The sequence below is a fragment of the Pantherophis guttatus genome, chromosome 2, assembly GCF_059756535.1.
Source record: "Pantherophis guttatus breed Tessera chromosome 2, ASM5975653v1, whole genome shotgun sequence".
Lineage (NCBI taxonomy): Eukaryota > Metazoa > Chordata > Lepidosauria > Squamata > Colubridae > Pantherophis > Pantherophis guttatus.
The window spans coordinates 212,662,712-212,674,850 of NC_142064.1; positions in this window are offsets into that span (position 1 = coordinate 212,662,712).

Below are 12,139 nucleotides of genomic sequence, written 5' to 3' on the forward strand. Positions count from 1 at the left end.
GTAAAACATAACATACAAAATTTAAAAGCAATTTAAAAAACATTAAATAATTTTGGCTATCCATTTAAAACAACCCGGGTTAAAACCAATTACAAATTAAAATCGAAGGGATGGGATCAAGCCAGCCCAGCTAGATGAAAAAGATGTGTTTTCAGGGCCCGACGAAAAGTCCAGAGGTCTGATATCGTACGTATCTCTGGGGGTAGGTTGTTCCAGAGGGCAGGTGCCACCACAGAGAAGGCTCTCCCCCTGGGGGTCACCAGCCGACATTGTCTGGCCTACGGCACCCTGAGGAGTCCCTCTCTGTGGGAGCGTACTGGCCGGTGGGAGGCTATTGGCGGCAGAAGGCGGTCTTGTAAATACCCCGGCCCTAAGCCATGGAGCGCTTTAAAGGTGGTCACCAACACCTTGAAGCGCACCCTGAAGACCACAGGAAGCCAGGCAGCTCGCGTAGGAGAGGTGTCACATTGGAGCGCCCCGTCACTCCCATAATCGCCCGCCCAACTATGGCTGAGAAGTATGATTTGTGTGAAGCCACCTGCTAAAAGGGATCAAATGAAGGAGCAATGTGAACTGGTACAATTTTATCTAAGTGAAAGGTGAAAGGTGAAAAAAATGTCTTGAAGCCATTTCATGAATGAAACCAGCTAGCCTGGGGTAAGAAGAAGTGGTGGGTTTCAAAAAATTTTACAACTGGTTCTGTGGGTGTGGCTTGATGGGTGTGGCATGGCTTGGTGGGTGTGGCTTGGTGGGCATGGCAGGGGAAGGATACTGTAAAATCTCCATTCCGTCCCCAATCCAGGGGAAGGTTACTGCAAAATCCCCATTTCCTCCCAATCAGCTGGGACTTGAGAGGCAGAGAATAGATGGGAGTGGGGCCAGTCAGAATTTTTACTACCGGTTCTCCGAACTACTCAAAATTTCCACTACCGGTTCTCCAGAACTGGTCAGAACCTGCTGAAACCCACCTCTGGTAAGAGGTGAGTGTCAGTTTCTGGGCAGGAGTATTCATTTATTTACTTACTAACTAAAGAGCTAACTAATTTAGGCTGAGATGAATCTTACTTTTTAGATACTTTACTCAGGAGTAAACTCACTCCTCTTTTCCTTCTCATGCCATAACAAGATAATACTATAGGTTTAAACTAGTCTCAGACCCAACAAAACTATCTTGGAGATAGTTGGTTTTGTAATATTATATAATTTCCCTTTTCAATGTCATTTCATAGCCCTAGCTTAGAATGATTTGTAATAATGAAAAGCAAGTCATATAGCTTATAAATAAACAAGAATGTTGGCTATAGATTTCAGCTTCCAGCTGCTCTTATCTTTGTGATTATTTTTTAACACAAGCGTGGCTACTCATTCCAAAATAGCTGATGCTTTGATACAAAATTTCCTGGAAATATGTGAACATGGGATTCAGATATCAATTTCCAGACATGACACCTTGTTTAATATCTAATGATGTTGAGTAATTGCTTTAGTAATGTTGCTAAAGTACTGTGTTTCTACATTTATTTGAAAGGAAGGCGAGTTTATTTCCCAAATAATTTATTCTTAAAATGTGGAAAGAATTTAGATTCACTGAGAATATGGTAATCGATATAGATGATGCTTTTTCTTAACTTCTTTGGGGTAATTTTCTCACATTCAGGGTCGTCTTCCTAGCAGGCAAATGTAGTACTTTTCCATTTGCATTAAATCCATATATTTTCAAAAATTATGTGAATTCCTCAATGATACAACTGAAATGTGAACACTCAAGATATTTAAAAAAATATTTTTAAATAGAAAATTGAGAAATTATTTTAGTCTGGTTGAATGCCTTGATTTTTTTCACTATAACTGGGGGCAGTCAGTGGTTAAATAAATTTTTGTTCATACATACAATACAAAAGTGTTGCATATGTAGTATAAAGTGCACATAAACATGTCTCAACCATGATTTATAGAATAACTTCCAAATAGTTGAGTTCACACAGCATGCTTCATTATAAATTAGAATAGCTTGATTCAGCCACAATGATTAATATATTATGTGAATTGAGCTATTGATGGCATAATCGTGCATGAAATGGAACTTCCATTAACAATGATAAATACTTTGGTGGATACCAAGAATCATCACTCAATCTCTTGAATTTAAGTTTAATCCACCCCCTGACTTGCTAAAATCTAATCCTGAGTTGTAGATTCATCTTTTAGCAACACTCTTCTCCCATATTAATACTTCTGGCAGGATCCCTACCTCCTGGAGTCTAGCAATCATTGTTCCTATTTTTAAACTAGGAAATAGGAACAACCCAGCCGATTATCGTCCTATAAGTCTGCTCTCCACCATTGGAAAACTGTATGCTAAATATCTCCAATGCAGACTCCTCTCCTGGGTCGAGGAATCTAACATCATTGGTGCTGAACAGATTGGGTTTAAAGCGGGTTGTGCCACATTGGACCACTGCTTTGTCCTAGCGCACTTGGTTGATAAATACGCCACCATACCAGGTGGTAAACTTTTTACTGCTTTTATTGATCTAAAGGCAGAGTTTGATTCAATCCCAAGGGAATTGTTGTGGTCAAAACTGCTCAAAAGTTCCATTGATAGACGTCTTCTGTTCTTAGTTAGATCCCTACATAATCAGACTTTTAGTCAGGTCAGGTGCGGTTTGCAGGGAGAAGTCTCAAATCCTATCCTGATAAAGAGCGGAGTAAGGCAGGGCTGTGCCCTGGCTCCTCTTCTGTTTAACTTATTCTTATCTGACTTGGCCTCTTACATTGGACGTACTGAATCCACGCCCCAAAGTTGTCAACTACGAAGATTCCGCTTCTCCTTTATGCTGACGATGCGTCTTCCTTTCACTGTCAAGGCTTGGTCTGAAAAGGCTACTTTCTGCATTTGGGTCCTACTGCACTGACAACCACTTGTCCATTAACTATGACAAATCAAAAGTATTGGTGTTCTCTAGAGCCCGGAAGCTATGCAACTGGGCCATTAAGGGTAATGCTGTTAAGCAGGTTTTCCATTTTAAGTATTTAGGTATCCATTTTCAGAACACCGGTGCTTGGACTAGACATCGAACTCAGGTGCTGAATTCAGCCTCCTGCAGCCATCAGCAGATTCTAAGATTTTTCTATGCCCAAGGAGGCCAGTTTATTCCTTCTGCTCTGCGTATTTACAAAGCCAAAACCCTGGCCCTAACTCTTTACGGAATTCCTATATGGATACAGGGCTTCAAGGAGTGTATTGAAAGAACTCAGACTGTTTTTTTAAGGAAACTTTTGGGTCTTCCTCCCTGTGTTGGCTTTACTTCGATGTACCTGGAATTAGGCATTCTATCAGTCAAATGCATGGCATGGATTAACACCTTTAAATGGTGGTTTTGGCCGCTCTTTTGGGGAGTCCCTGGTAGCTACCTCTCCCTGGTGTTAGCTGACTCCTATACTTCTCAATGGGAGAGGGAGCTGACGAAGAAACTCCACCTGCTAGGTTTTTCGGGGGATGCCTTGGGAGACTATGGCCTTAAGGACGCCCAATCTAGGGTAGTCCAACTGCTTGTGGACGTAGACTTGCAATATCTAAGAGCTAGAGCTAATAAAACCTGCTCCCCTTTGATCTTCAGCCAATTTAACAATTATGGACTGAGGATGGCCTCATATTTTTATACTTTAACCATCCCTAAGTATAGAAGAGTCTTCTCCCTTGCTCGTTTCAACATCTTGCCTCAGCATTGCTGGACGGACGATTTAAGAGGCTCCCGATAAGTGAGCAGTTATGCCCTTGTGATAGAGCTAAGGTTGAAACTGTGCAGCATGTTCTTTTATACTGCCCTATGTATAATGCAGGCAGGACTAAATTACTGTCTCTCCTAGAAACAGATCTCTCTGGATCCAATGCTAGTAATTTGACCTTATATTGTTTAGGGGATGGCTCCTCACATATTACTTTTCAGGTTTCTAAATTTTTTTTAAGAGCTGTAACTATTAGAGGAGAACGCTGTAATTCCTCTCAGCCAAGGCTTTTGGTAGCCAACTGTTTATGATGTTACTTTCCCCACGTTCTTTTGCAATTATATTTGTATTTTGGTCTGTGACCGCAAATAAAAGTTATTATAACTAAAGTTTAATCTAAACTTGTATTTCTTTTCAAAGGCCTGATGCAACATGTAATAAAATCAAATGTTACATTGGGTCCAAAGAATTTTGTTTGGAAATAAAAATTAGAGTAATAGATCATTTCCGTTTTTCCCCAAGATCTGTTGAGAGAGGAAAATATATCTCATAATTTTATGGTATCTCAGAGAAGGGACTGCTTGCCTCAATGAATACTACAAAGAGATCTCACTTTCATGGATATCCTTTTTTATTTTTGGTGCAGAGGAATGTAGCACTTTGAAAGCCCTTCAGGTAATGATTAGAAAGACAAACTTGCTCTTAATATAGAAATGGGTTCCTTGTTACTCATCCTTTTTTACAGAGTAGCAGCAATGGAGACTAATTTTCTTTTCTGGTACAGTTGAATAAATGTGCTTCTTGGTGAAGGCTTAGTATTCGTAAAATGAGGCTGTGCAGACAACGAAAGTGTTAGATCCGGCGCAGGGAAAGAAGACTGGACCAGCTCGATACATTAAGCAACTTTTATTCATTACAAGTAACGAGTCAAGACTGCTGGCGCGCTGCCGGAGCTCTCCTTATATTCGCTCCCGGCAGACGCACCGCCCCTTGACAGGGATTCAAATCTCCCGCCCGATGGCTGGCAGCCAATCAGGGCGGATGTCCTTATAAGGACATAACACTCCTCCCCCCTTAGTCCGAAATGTCAATCTCATTCACAAACGTTACGTAGTCGCGCAGGTACGCCGGACGCCTCGGCACCCTAGCTGACCTGCGCAGCCCCACTTCTCCTCCGTCTCCGGCCTGGAAGGACGGGGCTCTTTCGTCTCCTGGTTCCCTCTCCGGAACCGGGCTCGGTTCGGCTGTCGAGTGAGCGGGGCCACCCCCAGCGCCTCCGGCCGGACCGCAGACCTTGGATCGCTGGTCCTGGTGGTCTTCCTCCTGTCCTGTGGATCTCTCGCCTCGCCTCGGCTGCTCGGTTCCGACCCGGGAAGAGCGTCTGAGTCTCGGTAAGTCCATTCCTTGCTCTTCCCTGGTCTCCCGGGCGCTGTAGTTCGGTCTCGGTCCGGCTTGCTGCCGCTCGGGTGGCGGTTCCGCTCGGTTCGGGTGGTGCTGGCTCTCGCTGTTGTTGTTGTGCCGTCCGACCTCGCAGGGGTGGCGTTGGTCCCCTCGGTTGGGCTGGCGTCGGTCTACCTTGTCTGGCTGGCGGTGGTCGACCTGGTCGGGGTGTTGTTGCGGTGCTACCCCCGCGGGGCGGCGGAGGTCTCCCCTGCCGGGGTGGTGCAGGTCTCCCTGGCCGGGTTGTTGTCGACTTCCCCTTCCCCCTAGTCCCTGGTCTACCGTTGGTTGGTGCCTGGGGCCATCCTGGTCGGGGTGTCGTTTCTTGGCTGTCTCTTGTGATGGGCGGGGGTCCCCCACGTCGGTGAGTAGTGTGCCACCCTCGCCCGTGGGTCGTGGGTTGCCCGTCTTGGCTGGGTCCCGGTCTACTCGCCTTGAACTGCAGTCTCCCTGGCTGGGCTGGCATGGGCTGCTGTCACTGGTGGGGTGCGTTGCTCCTCCTCTGGGCAGGTCCCGGTCTACCTGCGGGCTGGGTTGGTGGTCCCTGGCCTTGCTGTGCCCGGTGCCCACCTGGCTGGGTTGTTGTTGCCATCCTCCGTGCGGTTGGCCCCGGTCTACCTCGCTGGGCTGCCGGCGTGACAGCATCTGGTAGTGGGCTGGGCCGACCTTGACGGGGTGGTGCTGCTCTGCCTCGCAGGGGTGTGGTAGGCCTACCTCGTCGGGGTGTCGTAGGCCTACCTCGCCGGGTTGTTGTAGGCCTACCGGGTCTGGGTGTGGTAGGCCTACCTCGCTGGGGTGTTGGAGGCCTACCTCATCGGGGTGTTGTAGGCCTCCCTCGTCAGGCTGGTTTTCCTGCGCTCCCCCCCACCTTTTTCGGAGTTGGTCGATGTGACGTCTCGCGAACTGTCCATCTTCCAACTCGACGATGTATGATTTGGGGCCGGTTGTGCTGGCAATCTTCCCCTTCAGCCACTTAGGAGAGCCGCTGAACTTCAGCGCGAAAATTGAATCTCCGTTGCTGAAGGCGCGAAGCGGGCGGCTGGCGGTTGCGGTCACTTCCGGGCTGTATTGGGGGTGCAGCCGGTCCAAGGGTGACCTCAACCTTCTGCCCATCAACAGTTCGGCCGGGCTCTTGTGGGTGGTGGCGTGTGGCGTGATGTGCTGGGTGAGGAGGAAATTGTCTATGCGCTCTTGCCAGTCCCCCGGGCCCATCTTGGTGAGGGCCTCTTTGGTCAGTCGGACCATGCGTTCCGCTTGTCCGTTTCCGGCCGGCCTGTAAGGGGCGGACAGGGCGTGGCGGATGCCCAGTCCCGCCAGGAAGGATTCCATGGCCAAGGATGTGAGCTGGGGGCCGTTGTCTGAGACCAGCACATCCGGTAGACCATGAGTGGCGAAGAGACGGCGCAGGGCTCGGATCGTCGCGTCCGTTGTGGTAGATGCCATGGGCACCACCTCGAGCCATTTGGAGAAGGCATCTACCACGATGAGGAGGTGTCGCCCCTGCATCGGACCCGCGAAGTCAATGTGGACCCTCGACCAGGGGTTGCCGGGGGTCTCCCACTTCGCGACCTCGGATTGCGGCGGTGCTGGGCGAACTTCTTGGCACGGGTCACATCTGGAGACCCATTGTTCAATGTCTTTGTCCATGGAGGGCCACCAGACATAACTCCGTGCCAGTGCCTTCATGCGGACGATGCCCGGGTGCCCCTTGTGCAAGGTCTCCAACGTTCGCCGTTGCAGAGTGCTTGGAATCAGCACCCTGTCTCCCCATAGCAGACAGCCCTTCATGGTGGACAGCTCCTCCTGTTTCCTGGCGAACGGGCTGAATCTTTCCTCTGGCTTTCCCGACGGCCACCCTCTGAGGATCCAGGATTTCACTTTGCGGAGTGTGGGGTCCTTTTGGGTGTGGACGGCCACATCTGCGGATGACACCGGGCAGCTGGCGTCGTCATCAATGTGCAGTAGGTGGAGTGTGGGGGCTGGGTCTTCGACCGGCTTCTTCGACGGGCATCTGCTGAGGGCGTCGGCGTTTCCTATGGCTGTGCCTGGCTGGTGCACGAGCCTATAGGAGTAGCCCGCTAGGAAGATTGCCCATCTCGTCATTCTTGGGGACATGAAGGTCGGGGTTGGTTGGTCGCCTGCGAGGAGTCCCAGGAGAGGCTTGTGGTCTGTGACTATGGTGAAGCTTCTTCCGTAGAGGTATTCGTGGAAGCGCTTCACTCCAGCCACGATGGCCAGGGCTTCTTTGTCCAGCTGGCTATAGTTCCGTTCTGCGCCGGACATAGTCTTTGAGAAGTACGCGATTGGGGCTTCCGAGCCATTGGGCAGTTCGTGGCTGAGGACTGCCCCCACCCCGTAAGGCGACGCGTCGCAGGTCAGTCTGATGGGGAGCGTCTCGCTGTACTGAATGAGGACGCTTTTGGACGTCAATAGTCCTTTGATGGCCCGGAATGCCGCTTCCTCTTCCTGGCCCCACTTCCAGGAAGCCGATTTTCCCAGCAGGCGGTGGAGTGGCTCAGCAACTGTGGCTTTCTGTTTTAAGAAAATGGCGTAAAAGTTGAGCAACCCAAGGAAAGCCTGAAGCTCCGTTTTGTTTTTTGGGCTTGGAGCTTCATGGATTGCTTCCACTTTTGATTTGGTGGGGTGGATGCCTGTGCTATCAATGAGGAAGCCCAGGAACTCGACTTCCTGTACCCCTATGATGCACTTGTCCCGCCTGACCCTCAAACCCTTGGCCTTGAACCGCTGCAGGACAAGCCTGAGCCTTTCAAGGAGTTGGGTTCTTGAGTCACCGGAGATGAGCACATCATCGAAGTAAGGCACCACCCCTGGAACGCCTTGGAGAAGGCGTTCCATCATGGATTGGAAGATGCCAGGGGCAGCGCTGACTCCAAATTGGAGGCGGTTGCATTTAAATGCCCCTCTGTGCGTGACAATTGTTTGAGCCTCCGCCGTTTTGTCATCCACTGGCAGTTGCTGGTAAGCCTGGGCCAGGTCCAGTTTCGCGAAAATTGATCCAGATCCCAGGGAATGCAGCAGATGTTGCACCACTGGGACTGGGTATGCGCTCTGTGCCAACGCCTTGTTGATGGTACAACGGTAGTCAGCACAGATGCGCACAGACCCATCATGCTTCAGTGGGGTCACAATGGGGGTCTCCCATGAGGCATGATCGATCGGTTCCAGGACGCCCTGGGCGATCAGCTTATCCAGCTGCTCATCTACTTTAGGCCGCAGGGCAAATGGAACTCGGCGGGGCTTGAGCCTGATTGGGGTGATTCCCTTGTCCAGATTAAAGGAGATTGGCCTCCCCACAAATTTCCCCAGCTTACCATCGAAGACTTCTTTGAACTCTTCGATGATGGAGTCGAGTTCGTCCCTGCGGATCTCGTGGATGCCCTGAAGTGAAAGTCCCAGCGGCTTGAACCACTCCACGCCCAACAGGTTCGGTCGGCTGTGCTGCACAATGGTGATGGGTAGCTTTCCGTTGAAGTCGTTGTATTTCACTCGGATTGTGGCTCTGCCTAGGATTTCAATGGGGTTCCCGTTGAAGTCCACAAGTCTCGCCTTCGGGGTTTTCAGCTGGGTCCTTTTGTATGCCGGGTTCAGCTGCTGTAGGTGCTGCCAGTCCATGATGGAGTAGGCGGATCCGGAGTCTACCTCCATCTTGCACGGAGACCCCTCTGCTAGCAGCGTCACGTGGAACTTGGTGGTTCCCTCGTCGCTTGTGTGAGCAATGGTGGTGGTCTGGTGCACCGTTCTGTTGCGGGGATATTCCTCCTCCCCGCGCCGGGACTGGTTTGAGGACCGTTTGGATGTCCTCTGGTTATCTTTGCGATTTTCCCTGAATCGCGGTCTGGGTGGTTCCGGGGCTGGATCTGTGGCTCTGCAGGCCTCTGCGATGTGGCCCCTCTTCAGGCATCGGCGGCAGGTCGCGTCCCTCCATCTGCAGTTTGCCCTGGGGTGGTCGCCTCTGCAGCTGCCGCATCGCTCTCCCCGGTCGCCATGCTGCGGGTTTTCCCGCCTGGGGGGGCGGGACACCTTGTGGACGGCCATTTCCTCATCAGACTCGGATTGAGTGGTTGCCTCGTCTGATGAGGTCGGGCCCGACTTGTGGATCTTATGGATCCCCCTTGCTTTTACCATCGCGGCGGCTGCTTGCTCAGACGTTTCAGCCGCCGTTGCCTCGTCGAGGACATCTTTGAGCGGAATCTTCTTCCGGCTGAGGAACTTCTTCTGCAGCCCCACATCTCGCATTCCAAACACAATGCGGTCCCGGATGGCATTGTCCACATTGTCGAACTCGCAGTTGGCAGCGATTTGGCGAAGCGCTGCCACGAATTCCTTGATGGATTCACCTTCCCGCTGGTTTCTTTGCTGGAAGGTGAACCTGTTTGCGATGGGGGTGCCTGTAGGTGCATAGTGCTCCTGTAGGACTTCCTGCAGGTCGTTCCAGGACATCTCCTCGATGTCCCTGGGTGCCACGAGGTCAATCGCCATCTCCAGAACGTCCGATCCGCAATGAGCCAGGAAAAGGGCTCTTTTTCTCTCCTCATCGAGGTTCTGGTATCCATTGCCTCGCAGGAACTGCCGGAATCGGACCATGTATGACCTCCACTTCTCCCGGGATGGGTCGAATGGGTTCAGCGCGGTCATCGGGGCTTGCGGGGTAGCCATTCTGGAAGGTCGCTGTGGTGTGGTGATTTTGTTCGGTGGGCGATCGTGCCAAGAGTCTTGTGAAGGTTCTTCTCTCTAGTCCTTCGTCGCCAGTGTTAGATCCGGCGCAGGGAAAGAAGACTGGACCAGCTCGATACATTAAGCAACTTTTATTCATTACAAGTAACGAGTCAAGACTGCTGGCGCGCTGCCGGAGCTCTCCTTATATTCGCTCCCGGCAGACGCACCGCCCCTTGACAGGGATTCAAATCTCCCGCCCGATGGCTGGCAGCCAATCAGGGCGGATGTCCTTATAAGGACATAACAGAAAGGATTTGGAAACAGGAGCTGGTAAGACAGGGAACAAGTAGCCTTGGACCAGGCAAGTCTATTATATATAAAAACAGTGCAGACGCCATCAGCAGCTCAGTCTGAGGAACGAGCTGCAAGCAATCTGTTTTGATGAAAGGATGAGAGAAAGAAGCTGAAGAATTAAACTTTGTAATGAGCAGGTGCACATTAGATGTGGAGAGAGAGAGAGGGAGGGAGAGGGAGATGATTAGATTCTGTGGAAGCTGATTTTTATAATCAGTAAGGACACTTAAGTGTCCTCAATCAAAGCAACTTATCTTCTAAACCTATGTCCTTAACTGAAGAGAGTAGGCGAAGAGGGCTGAAACATTCTTTAAGTCCTGGGAAACATGATAATATTGCCGGCAGCATCCCTTGTAAGATTCTATTATTATAGCTGCTCTCAATAAAAAATAGTTCTGGTCTTCCTGTGGAATCGATTCCCTGGTCTGGTCTGCCTAGCTGGGTTGACGTGTCTCTTCCTAGACCAGGAGGCATTATGTATGGTCACTCATGTTTTGGTCACCTCCTGAATGGATTACAGTACAGCACTGCAATGTGTTTTACAAGGTGGTGTCTTTGAAGTATATCTGGAAGCTGCATTTGTCCGTAAAGCTATTGTAGATGACCAGTCTGAGCTTGAAGGAGAGGGGGGTCAAATGCGTCATCAAACTCAAGTCCTTTCGAACCCACAAGAGATCTAAATCCAGCTCAGCTTGAATCCAGTTGACTCTTATCTACCACCAATTTGCTTTCACCATTAGTAGTTCAGATTCTTGTAGAGAGCATTAGCATACAATAAACCTATACTCATTTGAACTGCCTAAATTCCCGATTTCCTGTGCTTGACAGCAGCGGCCTATGTAAGCATTATGATATCTATATTACACTTCTGCTTTGTGAGCTGCATTGGCATCCAATATGTGCTCACTAATAAAGCCCTTCATGTCATAGAGTTATATTATTTGAAGGATTGCCTGTCTCTGCAATGGTCTCTCCTGTCCCATCAGGAACAGCAGAAAAGACATGTTCCAAGTTCCATCATTTAGACAATGTCATTTTGAGGGACTCAAGAAGTATGCCTTTTCTATGCTTTGAAAGAGGCGGTAGTGAGGCCCCTCCTCAAGAAGCCCTCCCTGGACCCAGCTGAATTAGCCAACTACCATCCGGTCTCCAACCTTCGTTTTGTAGCGAAAGTTGTTGAGAGTGTGGTGGCACGACAGCTTCCCCAGCACCTGGATGAAGCTATCTATCTGGACCTGTACCAGTCGGGCTTCAGACAGGGGTACAGCACAGAAACGGCATTGGTTGTGTTGGTGGATGATCTTTGGAGGGCTCGGGACGGGGATTGCTCCTCTGTCCTAGTCCTATTAGATCTCTCAGCGACTTTTGATACCATCGACCATGGTATCATGCTGCAGCGGTTGAGGGGGTTAGGAATATGGGGCACCATTCTGCGGTGGTTCTCCTCCTTCCTCTCCGACCGCTCGCAGTTTGTGTTGGCAGGGGGGCAGAGGTCGACCTCGAGGCGCCTCGCATGGGGAATGCCACAAGGGTCGGTCCTCTCGCCCCTTCTGTTCAACATTTATGTGAAGCCGCTGGGTGAGATCATCCATGGTTTTGGGGTGAGGTGTCATCTGTACGCTGATGATACTTAGCTATACATCTCCATGCCAGACCACCCCAACGATGCCCTTGATGTGATGTCTCGCTGCCTGGAGGCCGTGTGGGTCTGGATAGGGAGGAACAGGCTCAAACTCAACCCTTCCAAGACCGAGTGGCTGTGGCTTCCAGCATCCCGATATAGTCAGCAGGTGCCATCGCTGACTAGTTGGGGTGAATCTTTGCCCCCCACAGAGAGGGCTCGCAATCTGTGTGTCCTCCTGGACGCACGGCTGTCTTTAGAAGAGCATATGACGGCCGTGGCCAGGGGGGCCTTTTATCAGGTTCGCCTGATTCGCCA